The sequence below is a fragment of the Balaenoptera borealis genome (genome assembly GCF_965194805.1).
Source record: "Balaenoptera borealis genome assembly, contig: HAP1_SCAFFOLD_1432, whole genome shotgun sequence".
In the NCBI taxonomy this organism is placed as follows: Eukaryota; Metazoa; Chordata; class Mammalia; order Artiodactyla; family Balaenopteridae; genus Balaenoptera; species Balaenoptera borealis.
Window position 1 is genome coordinate 122,582 of NW_028122791.1, and position 10,977 is coordinate 133,558.

Genomic DNA, 10,977 nt, shown 5'->3' on the forward strand with positions numbered 1-10,977 from the left:
GGTCTCCTTCTCGGCGGTCCTACATGATATGCTGTCTCACGAGCTCAAAGCAAAGAAATCCTGGGCAACTGTTGCTTCTGGACAAGGCCCGTAACCTTGGGCAACGGGGTATTCCGAGAAGGAGAAGGAGGCCGTTGTTTCCTCCCATCACGCTACAACTCCTTTGTGTTTCATGGGAGGTAAGATGTAATGAATGGGGACCCATGGAGTATAGTCTTTCAGAGATGTGTCCGGCCTTGAGGGAAGGGGTCATTGCAGGGCTATGCCGAACTCGGCCTTCGGAAAAGGAATAGGAGCTCGGGCCAGGCAGGCTGCAAGAAAAGATTTCTTTACGAAGAGGAAATGTGCCGTTCCTAAACAACATGGTGCGGGAGGCTGCAGAGTGGATGCTACTTCACTGAATGCACCTAGGAGACGGGAGCTGAGCAGGGGGCTGATGGCAGAGAGACCTTCAATACTACAGTTCTAAAGTATCATTGGGAGCTGACTGGATCTCTGAGTTCAGAGGCTCAAAGGCAGAAAAGCGAACCTCTGAGAACCCGGAGAAAGGCTGGTCTCCTTCTCTGCGGTTCTGCATGGTATGCTGTCTCACGAGCTCCTGGGAAAGAACTCCTTGGCAACTGCCGCTTCTGGGCAAGGACATCCAGCTAGGCGGCTGAGGAAGGTTGTGCAGAAAGTCCCCGAAATGTAACACTAGGTTTCCATTAGGAAACATGCTGTGTCACTCTCCAGAAGGGCCACACTGACCCCTGAAGGGTCTAGAAGCTTTGGCAAGCCGCGTACAGCTCAGAGTCTCCCAGCGTCCCCAGGTTTCCTTTCATGTATCCTGGCACACAGCAGAAAACGTTGCTCGGGACGTGAAGCTGTGCTGGCTCTGGGAAAGTTAGTTTTCGGAGGGGGGACAGAGGCAATTCAATCTAACCCTGTCAAGGCAGCATCTGCGTTTTCTTCTCTCGTGGCGCACTGCACGGGGTTCCATGAACCTGAAATGCTCTCAGTGTGTCGCTAACATAACGTGGCAATCAACCTCAGTGGTTTCAGCGGCATTCGAGGGTCCAACTCCTCAAGAGGCCTCGCCCCTCACGAGCCCCCTAGAAGAAATGTTGCGTCTTCTGTCTCGCCATCAGGAGGAGTTCTGTGCACCGTGTTGGTGCCTGGAGCGTAGGAAAGATGCACTCGATGTGCGGATGTAGGAAGTATACCAGGGCAGACGTCTGTTCAAATGCTTCTGCTCTAGGAACTATCCTGCCTGCCCAGAGAGCACTGTGCTCCGAAAGAGTGGCAGAGAAGGCCGTTCACACCACAGCAATGGCCTCTTTCCCCTCAGACAACTTGGAAGCGTTTGCTACACTCCAGTACAACTCGCTGCTCGGCAGGACGTTCGGGCAGGCTGTGGATATTTTCCACTCAAGCTGAACAGGCCCTGAGAGGCAGGCGAGACGTGAAAACATTCCTTGCCTACCTCTCCTTGAAGGCAGCGGTTAGCACTGTGTTCCAGGGCCCAGAATCTGAGCTGGGGAGGCCTTCGGTCTCCACGAAGAGGCATGCTTTGGGTTCAGTGTATGTACGAGTTTCTCAGGAGCAAGTTCTGCTTCTCTTATTTCGCCTCCTTTAGCTGTGTTTGGCAGCCCTTGGAATGCCCTAGGCCCTCGAAAGCAAGAGATTTTCACGGGGGGGCCTTTGGAACGGGATATTGATCGAAGGACACTACGGCCACTGTTTCCTACCATCCAGCCACAGCTCTTCGGTGTTTCTTAGGGCGGTGAGGTATAACGAATGGGCACACAGGGTTTATGTTCTTGAAGAGATGCCTACGGCGTTGAGGGAAGGGGTCATTTCAACGCTATGCCAAACTCGGTGGTCTGAGACGGAAGAGGAGTCCCAGCCTGGCAGTCTGCAAGAAAGGACGTCTTCACTGAGGAGAGAATGTGCTGTTCCTTCCCCACAAGACGCGGGGCGTTGGAGACTTTCTTGCTCTTCCCTGAATGCACTTTACAGACTGTAGCTGAACGGTGGGCTAAGCGCAGAGAGACCTGCACCAGTAACCTTCGAAACTGTCCTTGGGAATTGGCTGGGTCTTTGTGCTCCAAGGCTGAGTAGAAAAGCTAACCTCTTCCAAACCAGAGAGAGGCAGGTCTCCTTCTCGGCGGTCCTACATGATATGCTGTCTCACGAGCTCAAAGCAAAGAAATCCTGGGCAACTGTTGCTTCTGGACAAGGCCCGTAACCTTGGGCAACGGGGTATTCCGAGAAGGAGAAGGAGGCCGTTGTTTCCTCCCATCACGCTACAACTCCTTTGTGTTTCATGGGAGGTAAGATGTAATGAATGGGGACCCATGGAGTATAGTCTTTCAGAGATGTGTCCGGCCTTGAGGGAAGGGGTCATTGCAGGGCTATGCCGAACTCGGCCTTCGGAAAAGGAATAGGAGCTCGGGCCAGGCAGGCTGCAAGAAAAGATTTCTTTACGAAGAGGAAATGTGCCGTTCCTAAACAACATGGTGCGGGAGGCTGCAGAGTGGATGCTACTTCACTGAATGCACCTAGGAGACGGGAGCTGAGCAGGGGGCTGATGGCAGAGAGACCTTCAATACTACAGTTCTAAAGTATCATTGGGAGCTGACTGGATCTCTGAGTTCAGAGGCTCAAAGGCAGAAAAGCGAACCTCTGAGAACCCGGAGAAAGGCTGGTCTCCTTCTCTGCGGTTCTGCATGGTATGCTGTCTCACGAGCTCCTGGGAAAGAACTCCTTGGCAACTGCCGCTTCTGGGCAAGGACATCCAGCTAGGCGGCTGAGGAAGGTTGTGCAGAAAGTCCCCGAAATGTAACACTAGGTTTCCATTAGGAAACATGCTGTGTCACTCTCCAGAAGGGCCACACTGACCCCTGAAGGGTCTAGAAGCTTTGGCAAGCCGCGTACAGCTCAGAGTCTCCCAGCGTCCCCAGGTTTCCTTTCATGTATCCTGGCACACAGCAGAAAACGTTGCTCGGGACGTGAAGCTGTGCTGGCTCTGGGAAAGTTAGTTTTCGGAGGGGGGACAGAGGCAATTCAATCTAACCCTGTCAAGGCAGCATCTGCGTTTTCTTCTCTCGTGGCGCACTGCACGGGGTTCCATGAACCTGAAATGCTCTCAGTGTGTCGCTAACATAACGTGGCAATCAACCTCAGTGGTTTCAGCGGCATTCGAGGGTCCAACTCCTCAAGAGGCCTCGCCCCTCACGAGCCCCCTAGAAGAAATGTTGCGTCTTCTGTCTCGCCATCAGGAGGAGTTCTGTGCACCGTGTTGGTGCCTGGAGCGTAGGAAAGATGCACTCGATGTGCGGATGTAGGAAGTAAACCAGGGCAGACGTCTGTTCAAATGCTTCTGCTCTAGGAACTATCCTGCCTGCCCAGAGAGCACTGTGCTCCGAAAGAGTGGCAGAGAAGGCCGTTCACACCACAGCAATGGCCTCTTTCCCCTCAGACAACTTGGAAGCGTTTGCTACACTCCAGTACAACTCGCTGCTCGGCAGGACGTTCGGGCAGGCTGTGGATATTTTCCACTCAAGCTGAACAGGCCCTGAGAGGCAGGCGAGACTTGAAACATTCCTTGCCTACCTCTCCTTGAAGGCAGCGGTTAGCACTGTGTTCCAGGGCCCAGAATCTGAGCTGGGGAGGCCTTCGGTCTCCACGAAGAGGCATGCTTTGGGTTCAGTGTATGTACGAGTTTCTCAGGAGCAAGTTCTGCTTCTCTTATTTCGCCTCCGTTAGCTGTGTTTGGCAGCCCTTGGAATGCCCTAGGCCCTCGAAAGCAAGAGATTTTCACGGGGGGGCCTTTGGAACGGGATATTGATCGAAGGACACTACGGCCACTGTTTCCTACCATCCAGCCACAGCTCTTCGGTGTTTCTTAGGGCGGTGAGGTATAACGAATGGGCACACAGGGTTTATGTTCTTGAAGAGATGCCTACGGCGTTGAGGGAAGGGGTCATTTCAACGCTATGCCAAACTCGGTGGTCTGAGACGGAAGAGGAGTCCCAGCCTGGCAGTCTGCAAGAAAGGACGTCTTCACTGAGGAGAGAATGTGCTGTTCCTTCCCCACAAGACGCGGGGCGTTGGAGACTTTCTTGCTCTTCCCTGAATGCACTTTACAGACTGTAGCTGAACGGTGGGCTAAGCGCAGAGAGACCTGCACCAGTAACCTTCGAAACTGTCCTTGGGAATTGGCTGGGTCTTTGTGCTCCAAGGCTGAGTAGAAAAGCTAACCTCTTCCAAACCAGAGAGAGGCAGGTCTCCTTCTCGGCGGTCCTACATGATATGCTGTCTCACGAGCTCAAAGCAAAGAAATCCTGGGCAACTGTTGCTTCTGGACAAGGCCCGTAACCTTGGGCAACGGGGTATTCCGAGAAGGAGAAGGAGGCCGTTGTTTCCTCCCATCACGCTACAACTCCTTTGTGTTTCATGGGAGGTAAGATGTAATGAATGGGGACCCATGGAGTATAGTCTTTCAGAGATGTGTCCGGCCTTGAGGGAAGGGGTCATTGCAGGGCTATGCCGAACTCGGCCTTCGGAAAAGGAATAGGAGCTCGGGCCAGGCAGGCTGCAAGAAAAGATTTCTTTACGAAGAGGAAATGTGCCGTTCCTAAACAACATGGTGCGGGAGGCTGCAGAGTGGATGCTACTTCACTGAATGCACCTAGGAGACGGGAGCTGAGCAGGGGGCTGATGGCAGAGAGACCTTCAATACTACAGTTCTAAAGTATCATTGGGAGCTGACTGGATCTCTGAGTTCAGAGGCTCAAAGGCAGAAAAGCGAACCTCTGAGAACCCGGAGAAAGGCTGGTCTCCTTCTCTGCGGTTCTGCATGGTATGCTGTCTCACGAGCTCCTGGGAAAGAACTCCTTGGCAACTGCCGCTTCTGGGCAAGGACATCCAGCTAGGCGGCTGAGGAAGGTTGTGCAGAAAGTCCCCGAAATGTAACACTAGGTTTCCATTAGGAAACATGCTGTGTCACTCTCCAGAAGGGCCACACTGACCCCTGAAGGGTCTAGAAGCTTTGGCAAGCCGCGTACAGCTCAGAGTCTCCCAGCGTCCCCAGGTTTCCTTTCATGTATCCTGGCACACAGCAGAAAACGTTGCTCGGGACGTGAAGCTGTGCTGGCTCTGGGAAAGTTAGTTTTCGGAGGGGGGACAGAGGCAATTCAATCTAACCCTGTCAAGGCAGCATCTGCGTTTTCTTCTCTCGTGGCGCACTGCACGGGGTTCCATGAACCTGAAATGCTCTCAGTGTGTCGCTAACATAACGTGGCAATCAACCTCAGTGGTTTCAGCGGCATTCGAGGGTCCAACTCCTCAAGAGGCCTCGCCCCTCACGAGCCCCCTAGAAGAAATGTTGCGTCTTCTGTCTCGCCATCAGGAGGAGTTCTGTGCACCGTGTTGGTGCCTGGAGCGTAGGAAAGATGCACTCGATGTGCGGATGTAGGAAGTATACCAGGGCAGACGTCTGTTCAAATGCTTCTGCTCTAGGAACTATCCTGCCTGCCCAGAGAGCACTGTGCTCCGAAAGAGTGGCAGAGAAGGCCGTTCACACCACAGCAATGGCCTCTTTCCCCTCAGACAACTTGGAAGCGTTTGCTACACTCCAGTACAACTCGCTGCTCGGCAGGACGTTCGGGCAGGCTGTGGATATTTTCCACTCAAGCTGAACAGGCCCTGAGAGGCAGGCGAGACGTGAAAACATTCCTTGCCTACCTCTCCTTGAAGGCAGCGGTTAGCACTGTGTTCCAGGGCCCAGAATCTGAGCTGGGGAGGCCTTCGGTCTCCACGAAGAGGCATGCTTTGGGTTCAGTGTATGTACGAGTTTCTCAGGAGCAAGTTCTGCTTCTCTTATTTCGCCTCCTTTAGCTGAGTTTGGCAGCCCTTGGAATGCCCTAGGCCCTCGAAAGCAAGAGATTTTCACGGGGGGGCCTTTGGAACGGGATATTGATCGAAGGACACTACGGCCACTGTTTCCTACCATCCAGCCACAGCTCTTCGGTGTTTCTTAGGGCGGTGAGGTATAACGAATGGGCACACAGGGTTTATGTTCTTGAAGAGATGCCTACGGCGTTGAGGGAAGGGGTCATTTCAACACTATGCCAAACTCGGTGGTCTGAGACGGAAGAGGAGTCCCAGCCTGGCAGTCTGCAAGAAAGGACGTCTTCACTGAGGAGAGAATGTGCTGTTCCTTCCCCACAAGACGCGGGGCGTTGGAGACTTTCTTGCTCTTCCCTGAATGCACTTTACAGACTGTAGCTGAACGGTGGGCTAAGCGCAGAGAGACCTGCACCAGTAACCTTCGAAACTGTCCTTGGGAATTGGCTGGGTCTTTGTGCTCCAAGGCTGAGTAGAAAAGCTAACCTCTTCCAAACCAGAGAGAGGCAGGTCTCCTTCTCGGCGGTCCTACATGATATGCTGTCTCACGAGCTCAAAGCAAAGAAATCCTGGGCAACTGTTGCTTCTGGACAAGGCCCGTAACCTTGGGCAACGGGGTATTCCGAGAAGGAGAAGGAGGCCGTTGTTTCCTCCCATCACGCTACAACTCCTTTGTGTTTCATGGGAGGTAAGATGTAATGAATGGGGACCCATGGAGTATAGTCTTTCAGAGATGTGTCCGGCCTTGAGGGAAGGGGTCATTGCAGGGCTATGCCGAACTCGGCCTTCGGAAAAGGAATAGGAGCTCGGGCCAGGCAGGCTGCAAGAAAAGATTTCTTTACGAAGAGGAAATGTGCCGTTCCTAAACAACATGGTGCGGGAGGCTGCAGAGTGGATGCTACTTCACTGAATGCACCTAGGAGACGGGAGCTGAGCAGGGGGCTGATGGCAGAGAGACCTTCAATACTACAGTTCTAAAGTATCATTGGGAGCTGACTGGATCTCTGAGTTCAGAGGCTCAAAGGCAGAAAAGCGAACCTCTGAGAACCCGGAGAAAGGCTGGTCTCCTTCTCTGCGGTTCTGCATGGTATGCTGTCTCACGAGCTCCTGGGAAAGAACTCCTTGGCAACTGCCGCTTCTGGGCAAGGACATCCAGCTAGGCGGCTGAGGAAGGTTGTGCAGAAAGTCCCCGAAATGTAACACTAGGTTTCCATTAGGAAACATGCTGTGTCACTCTCCAGAAGGGCCACACTGACCCCTGAAGGGTCTAGAAGCTTTGGCAAGCCGCGTACAGCTCAGAGTCTCCCAGCGTCCCCAGGTTTCCTTTCATGTATCCTGGCACACAGCAGAAAACGTTGCTCGGGACGTGAAGCTGTGCTGGCTCTGGGAAAGTTAGTTTTCGGAGGGGGGACAGAGGCAATTCAATCTAACCCTGTCAAGGCAGCATCTGCGTTTTCTTCTCTCGTGGCGCACTGCACGGGGTTCCATGAACCTGAAATGCTCTCAGTGTGTCGCTAACATAACGTGGCAATCAACCTCAGTGGTTTCAGCGGCATTCGAGGGTCCAACTCCTCAAGAGGCCTCGCCCCTCACGAGCCCCCTAGAAGAAATGTTGCGTCTTCTGTCTCGCCATCAGGAGGAGTTCTGTGCACCGTGTTGGTGCCTGGAGCGTAGGAAAGATGCACTCGATGTGCGGATGTAGGAAGTATACCAGGGCAGACGTCTGTTCAAATGCTTCTGCTCTAGGAACTATCCTGCCTGCCCAGAGAGCACTGTGCTCCGAAAGAGTGGCAGAGAAGGCCGTTCACACCACAGCAATGGCCTCTTTCCCCTCAGACAACTTGGAAGCGTTTGCTACACTCCAGTACAACTCGCTGCTCGGCAGGACGTTCGGGCAGGCTGTGGATATTTTCCACTCAAGCTGAACAGGCCCTGAGAGGCAGGCGAGACGTGAAAACATTCCTTGCCTACCTCTCCTTGAAGGCAGCGGTTAGCACTGTGTTCCAGGGCCCAGAATCTGAGCTGGGGAGGCCTTCGGTCTCCACGAAGAGGCATGCTTTGGGTTCAGTGTATGTACGAGTTTCTCAGGAGCAAGTTCTGCTTCTCTTATTTCGCCTCCTTTAGCTGAGTTTGGCAGCCCTTGGAATGCCCTAGGCCCTCGAAAGCAAGAGATTTTCACGGGGGGGCCTTTGGAACGGGATATTGATCGAAGGACACTACGGCCACTGTTTCCTACCATCCAGCCACAGCTCTTCGGTGTTTCTTAGGGCGGTGAGGTATAACGAATGGGCACACAGGGTTTATGTTCTTGAAGAGATGCCTACGGCGTTGAGGGAAGGGGTCATTTCAACGCTATGCCAAACTCGGTGGTCTGAGACGGAAGAGGAGTCCCAGCCTGGCAGTCTGCAAGAAAGGACGTCTTCACTGAGGAGAGAATGTGCTGTTCCTTCCCCACAAGACGCGGGGCGTTGGAGACTTTCTTGCTCTTCCCTGAATGCACTTTACAGACTGTAGCTGAACGGTGGGCTAAGCGCAGAGAGACCTGCACCAGTAACCTTCGAAACTGTCCTTGGGAATTGGCTGGGTCTTTGTGCTCCAAGGCTGAGTAGAAAAGCTAACCTCTTCCAAACCAGAGAGAGGCAGGTCTCCTTCTCGGCGGTCCTACATGATATGCTGTCTCACGAGCTCAAAGCAAAGAAATCCTGGGCAACTGTTGCTTCTGGACAAGGCCCGTAACCTTGGGCAACGGGGTATTCCGAGAAGGAGAAGGAGGCCGTTGTTTCCTCCCATCACGCTACAACTCCTTTGTGTTTCATGGGAGGTAAGATGTAATGAATGGGGACCCATGGAGTATAGTCTTTCAGAGATGTGTCCGGCCTTGAGGGAAGGGGTCATTGCAGGGCTATGCCGAACTCGGCCTTCGGAAAAGGAATAGGAGCTCGGGCCAGGCAGGCTGCAAGAAAAGATTTCTTTACGAAGAGGAAATGTGCCGTTCCTAAACAACATGGTGCGGGAGGCTGCAGAGTGGATGCTACTTCACTGAATGCACCTAGGAGACGGGAGCTGAGCAGGGGGCTGATGGCAGAGAGACCTTCAATACTACAGTTCTAAAGTATCATTGGGAGCTGACTGGATCTCTGAGTTCAGAGGCTCAAAGGCAGAAAAGCGAACCTCTGAGAACCCGGAGAAAGGCTGGTCTCCTTCTCTGCGGTTCTGCATGGTATGCTGTCTCACGAGCTCCTGGGAAAGAACTCCTTGGCAACTGCCGCTTCTGGGCAAGGACATCCAGCTAGGCGGCTGAGGAAGGTTGTGCAGAAAGTCCCCGAAATGTAACACTAGGTTTCCATTAGGAAACATGCTGTGTCACTCTCCAGAAGGGCCACACTGACCCCTGAAGGGTCTAGAAGCTTTGGCAAGCCGCGTACAGCTCAGAGTCTCCCAGCGTCCCCAGGTTTCCTTTCATGTATCCTGGCACACAGCAGAAAACGTTGCTCGGGACGTGAAGCTGTGCTGGCTCTGGGAAAGTTAGTTTTCGGAGGGGGGACAGAGGCAATTCAATCTAACCCTGTCAAGGCAGCATCTGCGTTTTCTTCTCTCGTGGCGCACTGCACGGGGTTCCATGAACCTGAAATGCTCTCAGTGTGTCGCTAACATAACGTGGCAATCAACCTCAGTGGTTTCAGCGGCATTCGAGGGTCCAACTCCTCAAGAGGCCTCGCCCCTCACGAGCCCCCTAGAAGAAATGTTGCGTCTTCTGTCTCGCCATCAGGAGGAGTTCTGTGCACCGTGTTGGTGCCTGGAGCGTAGGAAAGATGCACTCGATGTGCGGATGTAGGAAGTATACCAGGGCAGACGTCTGTTCAAATGCTTCTGCTCTAGGAACTATCCTGCCTGCCCAGAGAGCACTGTGCTCCGAAAGAGTGGCAGAGAAGGCCGTTCACACCACAGCAATGGCCTCTTTCCCCTCAGACAACTTGGAAGCGTTTGCTACACTCCAGTACAACTCGCTGCTCGGCAGGACGTTCGGGCAGGCTGTGGATATTTTCCACTCAAGCTGAACAGGCCCTGAGAGGCAGGCGAGACGTGAAAACATTCCTTGCCTACCTCTCCTTGAAGGCAGCGGTTAGCACTGTGTTCCAGGGCCCAGAATCTGAGCTGGGGAGGCCTTCGGTCTCCACGAAGAGGCATGCTTTGGGTTCAGTGTATGTACGAGTTTCTCAGGAGCAAGTTCTGCTTCTCTTATTTCGCCTCCTTTAGCTGTGTTTGGCAGCCCTTGGAATGCCCTAGGCCCTCGAAAGCAAGAGATTTTCACGGGGGGGCCTTTGGAACGGGATATTGATCGAAGGACACTACGGCCACTGTTTCCTACCATCCAGCCACAGCTCTTCGGTGTTTCTTAGGGCGGTGAGGTATAACGAATGGGCACACAGGGTTTATGTTCTTGAAGAGATGCCTACGGCGTTGAGGGAAGGGGTCATTTCAACGCTATGCCAAACTCGGTGGTCTGAGACGGAAGAGGAGTCCCAGCCTGGCAGTCTGCAAGAAAGGACGTCTTCACTGAGGAGAGAATGTGCTGTTCCTTCCCCACAAGACGCGGGGCGTTGGAGACTTTCTTGCTCTTCCCTGAATGCACTTTACAGACTGTAGCTGAACGGTGGGCTAAGCGCAGAGAGACCTGCACCAGTAACCTTCGAAACTGTCCTTGGGAATTGGCTGGGTCTTTGTGCTCCAAGGCTGAGTAGAAAAGCTAACCTCTTCCAAACCAGAGAGAGGCAGGTCTCCTTCTCGGCGGTCCTACATGATATGCTGTCTCACGAGCTCAAAGCAAAGAAATCCTGGGCAACTGTTGCTTCTGGACAAGGCCCGTAACCTTGGGCAACGGGGTATTCCGAGAAGGAGAAGGAGGCCGTTGTTTCCTCCCATCACGCTACAACTCCTTTGTGTTTCATGGGAGGTAAGATGTAATGAATGGGGACCCATGGAGTATAGTCTTTCAGAGATGTGTCCGGCCTTGAGGGAAGGGGTCATTGCAGGGCTATGCCGAACTCGGCCTTCGGAAAAGGAATAGGAGCTCGGGCCAGGCAGGCT